This window comes from Suncus etruscus, chromosome X, assembly GCF_024139225.1.
Source record: "Suncus etruscus isolate mSunEtr1 chromosome X, mSunEtr1.pri.cur, whole genome shotgun sequence".
Lineage (NCBI taxonomy): Eukaryota > Metazoa > Chordata > Mammalia > Eulipotyphla > Soricidae > Suncus > Suncus etruscus.
The window spans coordinates 55,208,345-55,226,493 of record NC_064868.1 but is presented as its reverse complement, the minus strand read 5'-3'; the positions used below and the strand labels follow the sequence as shown (position 1 = coordinate 55,226,493).

General features: G+C 39.0%; 1 protein-coding gene across 1 annotated transcript in view; it reads right to left on the bottom strand.

Annotated features, from left to right (window-relative positions):
* GPR173 (G protein-coupled receptor 173) overlaps positions 1 to 13,777 on the bottom strand; it is a 36,092-nt gene extending 22,315 nt beyond the window's left edge. Inside the window, exon 1 of the mRNA XM_049767302.1 lies at positions 13,365 to 13,777. The gene's annotated coding sequence lies outside the window, so the exon portion shown is untranslated. The remainder of the gene's footprint in view (positions 1 to 13,364) is intronic.
* Positions 13,778 to 18,149: the final 4,372 nt, after the last annotated feature.

The following is an 18,149-nucleotide window of genomic DNA, read 5'->3' as shown; positions in this document are numbered from 1 at the left end:
CTTTCTTTCTTTCTTTCTTTCTTTCTTTCTTTCTTTCTTTCTTTTCTTTCTTTCTTTTCTTTCTTTCTTTCTTTCTTTCTTTCTTTCTTTCTTTCTTTCTCTCTCTCTCTTTCTTTCTTTCTTTCTTCTTTCTTCCTTTCTTCTTTCTTTCTTTCTTTCTTTCTTTCTTTCTTTCTTTCTTTCTTTCTTTCTTTCTTTCTTTCTTTCTTTCTCTCTCTCTCTTTCTTTCTTCTTTCTTTCTTTCTTTCTTTCTTTCTTTCTTTCTTTCTTTCTTTCTTTCTTTCTTTCTTTCTTTCTTTCTTTCTTTCTTTCTTCTTTCTTTCTCTCTTCCTCTTTCTTTCTTTCTTTCTTTCTTTCTTTCTTTCTTTCTTTCTTTCTTTCTTTCTTTCTTTCTTTCTTTCTTTCTTTCTTTCTTTCTTTCTTTCTTTCTTTCTTTCTTTCTTCTTTCTTTCTTTCTCTCTTCCTCTTTCTTTCTTTCTTTCTTTCTTTCTTTCTTTCTTTCTTTCTTTCTTTCTTTCTTTCTTTCTTTCTTTCTTTCTTTCTTTCTTTCTTTCTTTCTTCCTTCCTTCCGTCTTTTCTTTCTTTCTTCAGTCTTTCTTTCTTCCTTCAGTCTTTCCCTTCCTTCCTTCCTTCCTTCCTTCCTTCCTTCCTTCCTTCCTTCCTTCCTTTCTTTCTTTCTTTCTTTCTTTCTTTCTTTCTTTCTTTCTTTCTTTCTTTCTTTCTTTCTTTCTTTCTTTCTTTCTTTCTTTCTTTCTTTCTTTCTTTCTTTCTTTCTTTCCCTCCTGCATAGGCACAGTAAATATTGTGGTCATTCGAAAAGGATTTACTCTACCTTTTGAACTGCTCAGCTATGAAGTCCCTTCTCCCAGAGCAATTTGGTTATTTGGAACCGGCTCCATTCTGGGCTGGTGGTGCTGAAGTACACGAAGGGCTTCAGTACATGAAGGGCCTCACTGATCTCCCTAGGCCTCTTCTCTGTGCCATGGCTTCCCTGCCATACTCAATGCCCAGGATACTATAATATGGCCACCAACCCACCCTAGTGCTGATGAATATGGACACCAACACATAGGCTCTCTGGCTGTGGTGCTTCAATTCATTGAGCAGACTGATGACCTGCCATGCCCTGCTAGAGCCCAGCATGTAGCCCAAGGTACAGCATGTAGCACACACCCAGAGGATTCACCTTCTTCAAGAGTATTCCCAATTTCTCCACATAGTAGAAGCCAATGCCATAATGTCATGATGTATGACTTTTTTGATGAAGCATTTGATTCTATTTGTTAGGATTTTGCTGAGGATCTTTGCATTTATTTAATCAGGGAGATTAGTCTATACTTCTCTTTTTGTGGCATCTCAGCCAGCTTTGATACAGTGTGAAGTTAGCTTCATAAAACCTTTTTTGGGAGTGTTTCTGTTTTTTCAATTTCTTAGAAGAACCTGAAAAATATAGGCTATAGGTCCTCTTGGAAGGTTTGAAAAAATTCGTTAGTGAATCCATCTAGGCCTGGGCTTGTTTTTGGGAAGACTTTTGATTACCATTTTAATTTTCTATAGTGATGGGTCTGTTGAAATATGCTAGATAATCATGGCTCCACCTTGGGAAGTTATGAGTCCAAAAATTTATGTATTTCTTTCAGTTTCTTGTGGTTTGTGGCATAGTTTATCAGTCTCTGGTTATCCTTAGAATTTCTGAGGTATCTGTAGTAATCTCCCCATTTGATTTCTAATTTGGATTATTAAGTTTTTATCTCTTCCTTTCTTGTGATTTTTGCAAGACATTTATTGACCTTGTTTATTTTTTCAAAGAAACAATTCTTGCTTTCGTTGAAATTTTTGGGTTGTTTTTTGATTTCCCATTTGTTGATTTATGCTCTGAGCTTTATTATTTCCTTCCATCTTCCTATTTTTGGTTCATTTTGTTGATAACTTTTCATTCTTATAAACTGTGCCATTAAGTTATTTATGTAGACTCTTTCTTCCCAATGAATTCTTGCAAAACCATATATTTTCCGCTTAGTACTGCTTTAGCTGTGTTCCATGGATGCTGATCATTGTGTCTTTATTCTCATTTGTTTTGAGAAATCTTATATTTTCTTCTGATTCAATCTTAGACCCACTGTCTAATTTCCAGGTATTAAAATTTTTCCTGTGTCTGCTTGTTTTTCACATCAAAATTCAGTGCATTATGATATGACAAGGTAGCATGTATAATTTCTATCCTCTTTATATTTTGTAGGTATGTTTTATTGGATTGCAGGTGGTTTATTTTGAAGAATGACCCATGTGGATTGGAGAAAATGTGTATCCTGTTTTCTGGGAATGAAGAACCCCATATATCTCCTAAGCTGATTTCTTCCATTGCTTCTTACAGTACTAGTATATTCTTGTTAGGTTTCAGCCTAGTTGACCTATCACATGGTGACAAGGTAGTGGTGAAGTCTCCCACTATTATTGTGTTGTTACTGATATTTTCCTTCAAGATTGTCAGAAGTTGTTTTAAGTATTTTGCTGATCCCTCATTGAGTGCCTATATGTTTAGAAGTGTGATTACTTCTTGTTGTACATATTCCTTATTATTAAGAAATGTTCATCTCTGTCCCTTATAACTTTAAGTTTAATGTCTGTGTTATAAGAAATTAGTATGGCCACTCTAGCATTTTAAGGAAGTTGTTTGCTTGAAAGTTTGTCCTCCAACCTTTGAGTTTGAGCCTGTGTTTCTTCTGACTATTCAGATGTGTTTCTTGTAGGCAGCAAAACATTGGATTCAGGTTTTGATTCATTTTGCCACCCTGTGTCTCTTAACTGGTGCATTTAGTTCATTGACTTTGACAGAGATGATTGTTTTAGGATTTAGCATCATCTTTCAGTAGAAGTTTGATGTCTTGTGGTCTGTCTTATCTTAAAGTTGATCTTTTAGTTTATCCGTAAAGGCTGGTTTTGAGTCTTTAAAGTTTCTAAGCTGTTGTTTATCCATGAAGCTGTGTATCCTTCCTTTAAACCTGAATGCAAATCTGGCTGGGTGTAGTATTCTTGGCAATACATTAATTTCATTGAGTTTTGTAACTTTATCCCACCACTGCTTTCAGGCTCTGAGGGTTTCTTGTGACAAATTTGCAGTAAATCTTAGTAATGCTTCTTTGAATATAATTTCTATTTTGATTTTACTACTTTTAGTATTCCATCCCTATCTATGGGGTTTGTCATTGTTACTAGGATGTGCCTTGGAGTGCTTTTCTTTGGATCTCCTTTGGTTAGTACTCTTTGGGCATGTAGGATTTGGTTGCATGTACTCTTTAGCTCTGGTAGTTTCTTTGCAATGATGTTCTTCTTCTTTTTTTTTTTTTTGCAGTTTCAATTTTTCTTTTTTTTCTTTTTTTATTTAAACACCTTGATTACATACATGATTGTGTTTCAGTCATGTAAAGAACACCACCCATCACCAGTGCAACATTCCCATCACCAATGTCCCAAGTCTCCCTCCTCCCCGCCCGACCCCCGCCTGTACTCTAAACAGGCTCTCCATTTCCCTCATACATTCTCATTATTAGGACAGTTCAAAATGTAGTTATTTCTCTAACTAAACTCATCACTCTTTGTGGTGAGCTTCCTGAGGTGAGCTGGAACTTCCAGCTCTTTTCTCTTTTGTGTCTGAAAATTAGTATTGCAAGAATGTCTTTCATTTTTCTTAAAACCCATAGATGAGTGAGACAATTCTGCGTTTTTCTCTCTCTCTCTCTGACTTATTTCACTCAGCATAATAGATTCCATGTACATCCATGTATAGGAAAATTTCATAACTTCATCTCTCCTGACAGCTGCATAATATTCCATTGTGTATATGTACCACAGTTTCTCTAGCCATTCGTCTGTTGAAGGGCATCTGGGTTGTTTCCAGAGTCTTGCTATGGTAAATAGTGCTGCAATGAATATAGGTGTAAGGAAGGGGTTTTTGTATTGTATTTTTGTGTTCCTAGGGTATATTCCTAGGAGTGGTATAGCTGGATCGTATGGGAGCTCGATTTCCAGTTTTTGGAGGAATCTCCATATCGCTTTCCATAAAGGTTGAACTAGACGGCATTCCCCTTGATTATTGATACTTCATGGGGGTTTTCTTCCTGTGTTTTTGGGACTCCAATGATTCTTATGTTGTTTCTGTTCTGCTTATCAAAGACTTTCATTTTCATCTGTTTACATTCTTTGAGTACTTTTCCCCTTGTCTTATCATTTGTTTTGAGGCTCTTTTCAAACCTCTTTTGTTGCATGGAGTTGTTCTGCATCTCATCTTCCAGCTCACTGATTATGTCTTCAGCCATTGTTACTGGTTTTTATTGTTGTTGTTTTTTTTGGGCCCCACCTGGTAATGCTCAGGGATTACTCGTGACTCTGTGCTCAGAAATTGTTCCTAGCAGGCTCAGGGTACCATATGGGATGCTGGGAATCGAAACTGGATTCTTTCCATGTAGGCAGTGTGAAAGGTACACACACACACACACACACACTCACACACACACACACACACACACCCTACTGCTGTGCTATCTCTCTAGACTGCTGCTATTACTCTATTGATAGGCTTTCCAGGGAGATTTTCATTCATTTCGCCTATCAAGTTTTTCAGTTCTGTAATTTCAGTTTGAAGTTTTCTTATTTCTACTCTCAGGTCCACTTCATTCTTATTTGTGGCATTTTCAGTTTATCCCTTGCTTTCTTTGTGTTCTATAAACATCCTCCATGTTTTTGCTCTCAAGCTTTTATCTGGAGAGCCTACATAGATAGTAGGTACTTTTTGGGTCATTGGAACTACTCTCTTTGTTCTCTAAGCATGATGGAAGCCTGCATTGTTGTGGTGTGATATTTTCTATGACTCATGCTGATGTTCCTTGACTTAGAAGGAGTGCGTGGCCAGAATGTGGAGTGGAGTGGCAACATGCCACTGGCTCTTTGTTTTGGATTCTGTCCCTCACCTGGGAGCCACTGACATGGCTTCCAGGTCCCAAAGCTACAGGTTCTACAGCTGTGCCTCTGCTATCTCTGGGACCTGGGTTCCATAACTGTGGGTCCCCTCCCCTTTGATCCTGTCCTTCCCTTTGCAGTAACACACCAGGCTGTACTCTTATCACATCCCATAGTTCTCCGGAACCGGGTTGGATGAATGCCTAGAGACAAAACCTTTAGGCACATGCACATATCATCACATATATATATACACCAATATTCTTATATTTACAGATATTTACATCATATACACATGGCTACATAGTGACTTTTGCAAACCTGTTTTGAATATTTAAATCAAAAATACACTGCATATACAGATAGAAGCACACTCATATATTTAGAGATACCAATAGCTAACAATACATTTACATGGGCACAATGTACCTACAGATACAGGTATGTGCATTCTTAAACCTAGATATGTGTGCACTGAGAAGTAAACACACAGGGTCAAATTCCCTTCATCAACCTCCAAGACAGACTCTTCCTTCCTCATATACACATGATTTTATATACACAAATGGGAACATATAAGCACATAACCAATTTTTTATAGAAATGCTGTCATATCTTCATTTGATCTGCTTATTATTTCACACATAGCTATGTAAACAAAAACATGGTACATAAGCACAGAGGACACATAGAAATAATCTCATTGACAGTTGCAGAAGGAAACAATACTGTTATTTACCAGCATTGTAATAATTAAAGCTTTAGCAACACTTTTGTGGCACTGAGGTCTCATTATGTACCTGTACTATCCTAAGAATTTTTCAGATATCAATTCATTCAATACTCACCCCTCTATTACAAATAAGAAACTGGGGTTGAGGTTAGATGATGGGACCAAAGTCACACAACTAATGAATGGTGGAACTAGGATTCAAATCCAGAGTTCATCTCCAGAAAACTTGCAGATGAAACTTACATGTAGAAATAAATGTACTTCTTGCACACATAAAGATACACATCATTTTAGATATGTACATATAAGTTATGTACTACATGTTCAGGTGCAAACAAGCAGACACATATACAAACATGTTTAATTTATAGACATTCTAGAGTATATACATATTTATATAACCTCGGAATGATAGACACATTCATACATATGCCACAAATCATACACACCACTTAAACATACCTGCTTCTAAAGCACAATAAATGATTGGAGAGAGAGAGTACTTAAGGTAGAGCATTTACCTTGCATTTTGGCTGACTTGAGTTCTATCCCTGGTGTTCCAAATAATCTCTTGAACCTGCCAAGAGTGATTCCTGAGTGCAGAGTCAGGTATAATCCATGAGCACACTGGGTATGCCCCCAGAAAATACAAAAAAAAAAAAAAAGAAAAGAAAAGCAAAGCACAGGAAATACCTAGAGAGACCACCTCCACCTTCCAAATAACTCCACACTCACATACTTCATACACATATACAGACCCACTACACATAAATTTTATTTATTTATGAATTCATACATAAATATGTATGAATATTTATACTCATACATAAATTTGATTCATATGTACACATAATTTCTCACATACTTTGTCTCACACACACCTAAACACAAGCCCATTTACAAAGTTTCACACAACATCAAAAGCAATCTTGTATGGACTACTGAGATAAACTAACACCCAGACATCACCTAAATCCAGTTATACCTACATTCATATATATATCCCATCCAAATATATCGAGTTTTCATATAAGTATCCAGGCATAACTTCCCATACACTCCATTGCCTAAATATATATATGCTTTCATATCCTTCAGGCCACCAGATGCATCAACACTTAAAGCACACTTAGAAATCTGGGAAGGTAGCTCTAGGGAGCAGATATTTTCCATCTCTGGTACTTCATGGTTCTCCAAGCATGACTGAGGGAAAACCTCAAGCCCCAAGACGAGAGAAATTTCTGAACCTCTCCAGGAATGGCCCAAAACCCAAAGAAAAATTTTACAGCTAGATATATACGTTAAATTTTCTCTTTCATATACCCCATACAGTTACACACTTACCCAGTGATTACATATATAAATATATTATGTATATACACACAGAGATAAGCATTTGAAGTATAAAATCCAATGCTATCACTGAACATTATCCAGGTGATATTTTGTTTCTGAAACACAATCATATTCTCACCCACTTCACACATCTGCGTTCAAACATATGCCACCCAAAAATACATATATGGTCTTATATATGACTCTGACATACCCCTGTAGTTTCACTATAGTTTCACATACCAACTAAATACTTCCACACCTCAGATACATAGCATTCACACCTCCAATTAACATACTCATATCATGGAACTAGTTAAACTCTTGCATAATATCTAGTATAACTACATACTTCTCCCAAAACATATCCATGCTTGCACATTAATCATACTTGGAAACACTTATTCTCTCTTACACATACATGCAATCCATATTCTACATCTTTTCTTTTTAAAACTTAAATTATGGTCAGCTACAGAGCTAAAAGTTTTTTACAGTTGAGTTTATATCATACAATGTTCCAATAACCATCCCTTCACAGTGTTCATTTCCCACCATCAATATACCCAGTTACCTTCCCATCATCCCACTCCAAGCTTGCCCCTATGGCAGACACTTTTCATCTCTTGCTTTCTCTCTCTCTCTCTCTTTCTCCTTTTTCCCCTTTTGGGCACCATGGTTAGCAGAACTATTACTGAAGAGGTATCATTCATATCACTTTACTTCCTTTCAATTCCCAATTTTTGTCCAAAGTCATCATTTCCATCTATTATTGTCATTGTGATGCCTTCTTTGTCTCAACTGCACTTCCCACCAATCATTTCAATTGTCTTTAGACATCCTTTTCATACTGCGTGTTTTTATAATATGCAGATGAGCATGATCATTCCGTGCTGTTCATCTCCCTCTGCCTCATTTCACTCAACATGATACTCTACATGTCTATTCATGCATAAGCAAATTTCATGACTTAATTTTTAACAACCGCATAATATTTTATTGTGTTGATGTAACAGTTTCTTTATTCTACCTTTCTTAATTATGATTATCCAGAAAATCTGAAGATATGTACATAATGCATACACACCCATACTCTTTAAAATATCATGCACATATCCTCACATGCACATACCTCTCAAGTTATTGATACTCTATAATTATATACACTCATATCATTCATATGTGCTCAAAATTCCTTTTATGCACATATGTACCATCAGATATATCTCATTAAGCAGTTCATTATCTGGATTTCTCTTTGGGGGGAGGGCACACCCATTGACACTCAGGGGTTACTCCTGGCTATGCGCTCAGAAATCGCTCCTGGTTTGAGGGGACCATATGGGACACCGGGGGATCGAACCGCAGTCCATCCTAGGCTAGCGCTTGCAAGGCAGATGCCTTACCTCTAGCGCCACAGCTCTGGCCCCATATCTGGATTTCTTTACTTTCACCCACTACACACTCTACTTAGAACATCCAAATATATATATGGATATATATACACCCAGTTACACCCAAATCCTCACTCATACGGTCTTTCACCCAAAGAGATCAGTTCTCTTATATTACCTTACATATACACCATTGATACACACCCACGTTCACATTCACTTCCCCCCAATATACCAAAATATTTACACGTTACTCAGAAACACCAAGGCCACATACAATCCATATTCTTATTCCTTACCTCTTCCTCTTCTTATATGTATTCCTTCTCCTCCTTTTGTGTTTTCTTCCCCTCCCTCTCTTCTCTGTTATTCTTTTATTCTCTCACCAAATGTACTTCCTCTATAAACTCATCCCACTTCACTCAGATATTTATTTACACTTATACATACTCTTTCAATACAGATTTTAGGCTGGATGGCATAACTTGGGTGCTTTCTTTCTCTGAAAATCACTTATTAACTCTAAATACTAGACAATGTCATTTTATTCTGGTTCTTTGACCATGAGATGATGATGAGAAGGGAGCCTTTGTGTTTCATGAAATTCTTTTTAAAAGAAGTTTCCCTAGTAAAACACTAAGGAATGACTAGTTCTATTTCCTGAGTATGAATGATGATAGGACTTCTACCAAGATCTTGCTCAGATAAAAAAAAAAACTCTACTATCAACTCCAGGGACTTCAAACAGGGCCATAGATTGCCCTGGTGTTGTGAATTGTGATTCGCTAAAATACCTACATAATTAGAGACACACAATGTGTAGCAGGGTGCCAAAGGATGTACACATAAATATATGCATCACACACTCATAAATACTCTCATCACTTTTTCAGTGATAAAGCTCAAGGCCACGTTTCTCTTTTCCTCTCTCTTCCACACACCATCAGAGACCAAAGCACAAACATATACACTCACTTCTATATTTAGGCAACTCACAATAATGTGTGTTCACACTTCACTTGAACCCTCATGTGCATATCTATTTCCTTTCCAACATAAGCATATAAGCATGTCACATTCCCATGACATAATGCCCATCATAGACATATATTTACTCACAAATGTGTATACATAGGCATACCTAACATGCCTATAGGCAGACTTTGTAACACAATGACTAAACAACAAAGATGATTCCCCAAATGTATACACATACCTCTAGACATGACTATATAATATTTTCACTTACATTCACATGTAAATATACCCACAGACATAAGCATTCAGATATATACATGCCTATCAATGAGATGATGTATTAATAAGCAGATATTTTAACACACAAAGACTTAAAACACAACTGAACATATACACCTATGAATAAATTTCCATGCACATACACTTGTATATCATTGATTCCCACATGTACCCTATTGGATATAGAAAAACAAATGTCTTTATAAAACATTTTATCATGTGCATATCTGACATACTATCACAGTCAGAAATGTACATATACATTTATACATGCACCCAGGAGAAGTTATGAAAACAAATATTCTCTTGTACCTAACATTCCCAGACAGATGTGAACACAAATGAATTTCATGTACACACATAAGTGGGTATACATTTAAATATTTCCATCTAATTGTGTATCTTTATAAGAATTGATTATGCTCTTTATAGACATACATATAAAAAGGATCCTTACATACACACAAACAGACCTTAAGCTAAGAGTAGCATATACATATATTCATTTATAATGTTATATGATACATGTTTCTAAACAAAAATGGCATATAAAAACTAACACGCATATAAAAATAATTAGAACTGTATAACTGGAATGTTCATAAAGTACTCATACAGAAGATGTTCTCACACGTCTAAATGATGTGTGCTAATACGGGAAAAACTATACTTACGTGTTTACTCAAATGCACACAGCCATATATCTACACAAACTAGCATATATGTTCACACATATCACTCAAGCCTTATCCACGTTTATTCAAGTAACAATCAGTTCACTCAAGGATTACATTCATTCTGACATTCAGAAGTTCACACAAAACACCCAAGATATGTGAATGCGCCCACCATGTATGATGAAATGAAACTACCCATGCAAATCACAATTGGAAATGAACTCACACATAAGGGTGTACAAATAAATATAATTAAACATATACCTCCATTCATTCACTTCACAAGACTTTTTGTATGTGTATTTATGCACATATAAATATATCTATATAAGCAATACCTAAATTTACACATACACATGTTACCTACAATCAAAATAAAATCTCAATCATACACATAAAATATAATCCTGTGCTAAAAACATGGTATTTACATATTCTGCCCCACCTACAAAATTAGTTTTTTTAATACTGGTATCACCATCTTCACTAATATTTCACTAATCAAATGTGGAATTTCTACAGACAATATATACTTAAACACACATACAGAGACATATATATAATTCAAAATGTTAAAGAATCCACATGAGCATCCACACACAATCCTACTCCTACATAGACACCAACACAGAAGCATGTTATATGCCCATATTTCCCCTTGTGTATGGACATGCACAAACATACCATTTAAACGTACCTATACTTAGATGGAACACATGGAAACACAAGAAAATAAACATAACTAGGTGGTTACTAGGTATTTAGTAACTAGACATTGCATACTCAGGTATTTTAAAACCTTCACACCCATACACATATAACAAGATATGTATGCCTAAAGACACATACATATACATCCAGACATTCAACACACAAACTGGTTTAGAGTAAAAATACTCACCCAAGTTCAGAATCAAGCACACCCACCATTTGGTCAACCAAAGTCTGATAGGAAAATCCATACCAACTCCCCTGTACTCCTACAATGCTCCTCAGACACCTACCACTCACCATTGTGTAGCCTACTCACACACATGGACTCATACACAGTCATAGTGCTCATGAACAGACAGATACACAGAAAAAAATTACAATTACATCCACATATTTTCATATTTGGCCCATAGATTGGATCCTCTTCTTTCCATGTCAAATGGTCTTCAGCAAAGTCTCCTGTGTAGTCTGAAGACCAACTATTTCATTTTCCCAAAAAAAGAGTATTCTAGATCCCTATCTTTTCATCTCATCCCCTCCTTTATCCTTGATTGCTCTCTACCCATCAACCTTTCACTCAGTGTCCACTATGTCTTCATACCTGGAAATCAACCAGCAGACTCCACTGTTCCCCTCACTACAGATTGTAGGATAGGAATCCCCTGGTAGCCATCCCCATCCCCAGGTAACATGGACCACACACCAGATCCACCAAATCCCTGTGATTTAGCCTTGTCTTAAAGTCATGCCAATCACTGACCAAAGGCCAAATGCTTACCAAATATACCCTCAACATGGAGATCCATATATCACCAACGCCAAGGATGCCAGCCAGGTTACTTCTAGCTTGCAGGAGAATCAACACATGAGCTCATGTTCATGCATCCCTCCTCCCACTTTATTTCCCCACTTGCCTGCTGTGATCCTACTCAGATCTCACCCTGGAGAAAAGCAACTAGTACCTCTTACAAAATAGTCAGTAACAAAATTAATCATGATTAGTAAGTGACAATATTAGCCATAAACTCTACTGACACTGCTTCAGGACCATTTTATGCTCATTATTTACGGTATGCATCAACTCATTAAGTCACTACAGACATCAGTGATGCAAGGATTACCAGTTTCTGACAAAGGGGAAAACCAAGGTTCAGTAAGTGTCATACTTTCACTCAAGTTGCAGAGCTAGGAGCTGGGGGAAGTTTGTCTGGAGAATCGTACCCAAGCCTTTCTGTCCTTGGAGACACAGGGACCACTGACCATATAAGCTGGCACATACAACATGGACATCTGAAGCAGATATAGACTGTCTGTGATGGAGACTGGGATCCACACTGTGGGTACAACTGTGTTGTATCTGGCCCCTCCAGGTTGTTGTGTGGCATGACTCTTGCCCACATAGAGCAATCAGGCAGCCAAGGACCTAGGAGTGCTCCTTACTCCCACCTTACATTCCATTTTAATTCTCTCCCTAGCTGGAAAATTTCCAGCAGTGAATGAGCAAAAGTCTGTACTACCTGTAGAGAGACAGAGAAGGAAGGGAAGAAAGAAAAAGGGGTGCAGGTGGTTTGTGCTGAGATCAGCTTCTCTGTCATGTCTACTCACCTGCCTGCTCACACCCAGGCAGACACACCCAGACAGACAAAGAGACAGACAAAGACACACACAGGCAAAGGAACCTAGAAGAGAGTGAAGGCATGAGAGGAGGTAGCCTTAGTAGCTGAGACTGCCCAAGATGCAGGTTTTGTGAAGGAACACTGCCATCCAGGCTCCCAGACATGCCAAGGCCCTCACACAATGAAAGATAAACACAGCTTTAAGCCCCCAACACAAGCACAATGATAAAAAAATAAACCAGACTTTTTTGTGCAGGGAAATAAACAGGTGGTGGTTTCCCTTCTCATGGGACACTTAAGATTAACACAGCCTTAAACCCAAATACAAACACAATGCTAAAAAACAGACCTTTTTTATTTCAGGGAAACAAACAGGTGATGGTTCCCCTTCTCATGGGATGATTGGAATTGGGGAAGAAAGGGACAGCAAAAGGACTCTTTAGGGTGTCTTTATGATAAAAGGTAAAGAAATTAACAAAGCAGGAGACAGACTAAAATAGAAACTGCACTCATGCACGCACAGCACACACACACACACACACACACACACACAAGAATATGAGCTTGCACAAACACACAGAGGGAGTGGGGATAGACAGACAAGCTAGGCAGGGATGGAGAATGAAGTAGGTATGGAGCGACAGAAGACAGACAGAAGTCCCAACCCCCATTCCCTGCTTACCTGAGCTCTCTCAGAAGGGCTGTCCTTAAATCCAGGGAGGGGATCACCCTCGGACAGTCACAGACTGGGCCACACTGTGGGACCCTCAGTGATCCATAGCTAGTGATACTCCTGCTTCGGTTGCCTTGGATACAGCAGGGCTGGTCTAAATCGAAGACATCAGGGAAGCAGGCACCAGTGGGGTGCAACAGGACAGGGCTGGGGATGGTGGAGAGAACACCAGGTGGGCAGCACACCACCTTAGAGTGTCCAGCTAGCTGGCAGGTGGGGGTCCCGGGCAGGTGCTTTCCTTACTACACATTCCTTTCCCCATCTTCAAGCCACCGCCAAGCTGGGAGGGAGGGCAACGCTGGCTCCAGCAACCGTCTGCCAGCCTGGATGCAGTCCTCCCTCCTGCTACCCCCACTCTACCCCACACCCCACCCGTCCGCTAGCTGGCTAGCTGGCTGCAGCCTTTTGTCCTCAGAAGACGGGGTCCCCGCAGGGCCTCTGCTAAGTCTATAGCAGATGCTCAGGGTTCAGAGCTCCTCCCTGGCTGCACTTGGACCATGGCCTGAGAGACCCCCAGCTTGGGGGGCGGTTCTCCTCCATGCTCGCCCAACTCCCCTGGCCTGGAGGGGCTGGAGAAGGGATGCCAGTCCACAGACAGAGGCAGTAGCAGAGGTGGTGTTGGGGAAGGGACGGTCGCCAGAAAGAGGGGGTGGGGTGGAGAAAGAAGCTGGCCTGATAGCTGTGTCCCAGGTTTTAGATCCGGGTTGTGGAGGGTGGCTCACAGCATCTGAAGGGGGTTCTTGATGCAAAACGAAAGCTTTACGACATGCCAGGGAGACCCTCTGGGCACGGGTACTACTTCAGCTCACATCAACTTTGGTTCCAAGATGTCGGGGAGACTCAGTCTGAATGGAGCATCAGAGTAGAGCTCAGGGTCTATGCTGGAGACTCTGCCGCTCCTCTGTCCCCCCTCTTCTGGATTTGCAAAGTCCCTGCCTCAGGGGCGGGTGGAGAAGAGGGAGGCTGAGAGGGAGAGGGAGGGAAGTGGAGAAGCTGAGCTGGCTGGGAGACTCCGAGCAGACAGCCGGTCCATCCTGGGGCGGGGCAGGGAGGGGAGATGGCGAAGCTCAGGAGGAGTTGCCAACTGGCTGACTAGACTGGCTGAGGCTGCTGGTGTGGCTTTGGTACCCAACAGCAGTCATCAGAGAAGTTATTCTGAGATCTTTGAGAGAAGCAGGCAGAGAAGTGGGGGAGAGATCGACTAGAGGCTGCTCAGAAGGGGCTGGTGATATAGTTCAGTGGTAAAGTGCAAGCTCTGCACCCATGATGCTCTGGGTTCAATGTCTGGAGCGAGGTGAGAATAAAAGAAAATGCTCAGAGACCAACTCCTTATAAGTGTAGAGGAGGCAGGTGTTGGAGGGGGTCTTGGTGGGTGGGGGCGCAGAAAGGTCCTGTGGAAGTTTATCAAAAGCTTTGTGATGGGAGGGATGTTTCGATTCCTGAGTGGTTAGGATACTTTATTTGTAATAAAGTTCTGTGGACATTTTCTCAGAAAGGACTGGAAGGGGGGATGGGTCTGGGCACTAGGGGTGCACCACTGAATTCTGAACTGTGTTTCTCAGAACACAGGCACGGGCCCATATTTAAGACTCTCAGAAACATAGCATAGCAGGTAGGGATCTTGCTTAACATGCAACCAACCTGAATTGAATGCCTGGCATTAAGAGTGATCCCTGAGCACAGAACCAGGAAGGAGTAAGTCTCTAGCACAGCTGTGTACCCCCCCAATCCAAAATAGTAAATAAAAAATACTATGTTTCATGGGCTGGAACAGGTAAGGTTTCTTTTTGCCTTACAAACAGCTGACCTGGGTTTGATCCCCAGTAACCCATATGTTCTTTGAAGCCCACCAGATGTGATCCCCGAATACATAACCAGGAATAAATCCCAAATACAACAAGTCTGTCCCCAGAACAATAAAAAAGGCCATGTTTCAAGCAGCAGAATGGGACACATGAGGAAAATGCCCAGAAGGGAGAAATTTGATAGCAAGGCAAAAATATTTGTCCTGAGTGGATTAGTTCCATAGAAGTTCTCCGAATTTACAAGAATTGAAGAATTCAAATTCCTTTGATACAAATAGTTTTTTCTTTTAATTTATTTCTTCTATCTACTCATAGATGCATCCATTTCTCAAAGGAGTAGATATTAGGAATGCACTGGATATCTAGGTTATTAAAACTTGTTCCCTGCTCTCTGCAGCCCAATCACCCAGAAAATTTGTAAAATGTGGATCCCCAGGCCTATCCTAAGATATAGGGTTTGAGATGAGGCTCATCTCTCTCTCTCGTGATTTTTTAATTCCCACTGAAGTTTTTGCATTATAATTTGGAAGGGGAAAACACACAAGTCAAAGATAAATTTAAAATGGAAGTTAGAGGACCCGGAAAGATAGAACAGCGGCGTTTGCCTTGCAAAGCAGCCGATCCAGGACCAAAGGTGGTTGGTTCGAATCCCGGTGTCCCATATGGTCCCCCATGCCTGCCAGGAGCTATTTCTGAGCAGACAGCCAGGAGTAACCCCTGAGCGCAGCCGGGTGTGGCCCAAAAACCAAAAAAAAAATGGAAGTTAGAAAATATCTTATTGAATGACAGCAAAAAATATTGTATCTGAAATTCTGTGGCAGTCTGATAAGCCTATTCTTAGAAATTTATAGCCTTAAATTTATGTTATTAAAAAAGAGGCTGAAAATTTACTCCCAAGAATTGAGAAAAAAGGCAAGATTAACTTAAGAAAGTAGGAGAAAATAATAGACAAGTTCAGAAATCAATGAAAAAGAAAGTAGAACTACAACAGATATAAACAAAGCTAAAAGTTGTTTCTTTGAAAAACTAGAAAAATAATAAATTCATCATAGAGATCCGGAAAATATTTATAGAAAACACATAACTAGCATTAGCAATATAAGGGACATTACAATATGGATCACAGAGGCATTACAAAGGGAATCAGATGGTATTAGAAGGAACTTTTATACTAAAATTTTGATAAAATGGGAAAGTGCCTGGAAAAATACAATTCATTAAAACAAACAAGAGGAAATAATTTGTTTCTTTTTTTTTTATTTTGTTTTGGGGCCACATCTGGCAGTGCTCAGGGGTTACTCTTGGCTCTGCACTCAGAAATTAAGCCTGGCAGTGCTCAGGGGGACTCTATAAGATGCCAGAGATCAAAACTGGGTCAGCTGCATGGAAGACAACAGTTCTAACCTCTTTATTATCAACGCTGCCTCAAGAGAAAAGCAATTATAATTTATCATACGACTATTACATAAACTGAATTTATCATTAAAAAGACCCCCTCAGAGAAACTTCAAAAATCTTACAAAAATATTTTAAAAAAATATCATTGTTTTGATATTGCACAAATTCTTCCAATAATATGAAGAAAGACTATTTCATTATTTCAAAAGATGTAAGAATATCATTACTGAAAAAAAAGAACCTTTACAAGCTTATGCTTTCTAAAAATATTAGGAAGGGATGGAGAGAGAGAACAGGAAGTAAGGCATTTGCCTTGCACATGGCCAACACTACTGGTTCAATCCCCAGCACCACATATCATCCTCTAAGCACTACCTAAACACTGAGTCAGGTGTAAGCCCTGAGGACCACTCGGTGTGCCCTCACCATAAGAGAAATATTGAAATTTAATGTGTGCTATTCACAAAAATGTCCTACATGGCTATGTTTTATTTCCACAAAATATCATGGCTAATGGGGAAATGTGGAATGTGTTGTATCTCAGATTAAATATGAAACAAGAGTGCTCAAATAAGCACTTTTATTCATGGAGGTCCAAGAAAGAAAAAGAAAAGGCATAGGATTATAAAGGAATATATAAACATACAGTTGCATTAATAGTCAAGAAAACATGAAATAAAATGAGTCACTAAAATGACTAAAAAGGACAAACTACTAGGGAGACTATGGCATAACTGGCATTCTCATACAATGCTGATGAAAGCACACATTTCTATAATCATGATGGAAGCTATATAGCAATATTTATTAAAGATGATCATACATATATACATATATGTATACACCCTACACAGAATTCCTTATTTTATTTTCTGGAAAACATGTAAAATGGTGTCCATAAAAGTACTTTGCTATAACAGAATGTAATCCTTCCCCCAACTTCCTGTTTCCCTAACCTCTTCTTTGGGTATGTAAAAATCCACCTGGATTACAAGGACCTTCCCCAACCCTGGTGGGTGGGATTCTGGATAATAAAGAGAAAAGTATGCCTGTGGTATATATATATATATATATATATATATATATATATATAGAGAGAGAGAGAGAGAGAGAGAGAGAGAGAGAGAGAGCTGTTTCTTTGACTAATTGATTATATGGTGGTTACTTAAAACAATTCACTGAGAGCTGTGCATTTATGCCTTTGTTACTTTAAAAATATGTGTAATGGTTTAATTAAAAAGTGTTTTGGGGCTGGAGCAATAGTGCAGTGGGTAGGGAACTTCCCTGGCATGTAATTGACTCAGGTTCAGATTCATGGGCACCTCAATGAATAGTCACTTGAGCCACCAGGAGTGATCTCTGAGCACAGTGCCAGTACTAAGCCATTAGAACCACTGGGTGTGGTCCCAAAACAAAAACAACCTCCAAAACTGGAGGGTTACACCCCTTGGTGTTCAAGGTCCATCCTGGTGCTGTACTAGGAGTGCCCCTGGCAGTGTTTGAAGGACCTTATGCGATTCTGGGGATTGAA